Source organism: Diceros bicornis, chromosome 4 (genome assembly GCF_020826845.1).
Source record: "Diceros bicornis minor isolate mBicDic1 chromosome 4, mDicBic1.mat.cur, whole genome shotgun sequence".
Lineage (NCBI taxonomy): Eukaryota > Metazoa > Chordata > Mammalia > Perissodactyla > Rhinocerotidae > Diceros > Diceros bicornis.
In genome coordinates this window covers 54,123,948-54,125,191 of record NC_080743.1, presented here as the reverse complement: position 1 = coordinate 54,125,191, position 1,244 = coordinate 54,123,948, and positions in this window count along the sequence as shown.

Here is a 1,244-nt window from a genome sequence, read left to right as displayed (position 1 = left end):
TTCAATTTGCCGGGATCCCGCGAGGCGCGGGTGCGCGGTGCGCGCGGGCGCACGCGGCGCGTGTGTGGTTCCCGGTACCCGCTGCCCTCCCAGCTCCTCGCGTTCTCACCCGCGAGCGGTAACGTCCGGGTCAGACTGAGCGGCGAACACGCCCAGGCAGAGAGAGACCGGTGAGAGAACGTCCGCCTCCCCTTTAAGTCCCGTCCAGTAAAGATTAAAAAAAAAAAACACGATCTTGAAGAGACAGAAAGGGGGAGGTAGAAATAGATCAAAGGGAAAGAAAGAAATCCAATGAGATTTCCATGAAGATCAAGTCGGCGTCCTTTGGGACCCGGTCTTCCCGTCGCTGGTGAAGGTGAGTCGAGTTCCCGTCTCCAGTTGGAGTCAAAGCAAACAAACTTGACCTGACTACCAGTGAGGAAGCAACCCCTTTTCCTCCCCATTGAGCAGCACTTGATCTTGTAGCACTTGAATGTCTTTCTCTGGGGTTTCTATGGATTCCAAGGATGCAATTGATAAGTTTTTTTTAATATACTTACTTTAAAATCTTTTAGCAAAGGAAATGATTTCTGATGGGTTTTCAGCTGAGGACTTTTAGGTGTGGGGGAAACTAGAGAAAGCCACAACTGTTGAGAACATCGCACACACAGGGGCACTTCAGCCAGGTAGGTTTGACTCCCCAGGTTGGACCCATTTTACTTTCAATGCGTTGTTTGTGAAATTTATTTAAATATGCGTGTTTAAAAATACATAACAAGTACATCAAGTCCACTTTTTGCTATTTTTACAAAGATGAAGAGAAGACTCAAACAAATGATAAGGTGTCATGAAATGGCCTTTAAATATCTGATGTTTCCACTAAAGTTCTTTCTCCCTTTATGTGCCCATCCAGCCTCTTCTCGTTATCCAAAACCTGACATCCACCGTCAAACCCTAAAATCGGTTTACTGGTTCCAGCCTATTCTTCCCCATACTGTATCTAAATCTCTCTCTCATCTTCCTTCATATGCAAAAAAAAAAGTCAGCTCTCCTGCACCTTCCAATTTGCAACCTCATGTTCAATAGTCAGCCTAGCAAATGGGGCTCTCCATAAAACTCTATCTCCCAAGAATGAAGCAGAAAATTTAGATAACACATTATGTTTCATGGTCAGAAATGATTAAAAGGCCTAGAAAGTGAGCTAATTTTTATTTTAAGGAAAAATCCAGAGTTGATGCTGAGTGTTGTGGCTGTTTTGCCTCTCC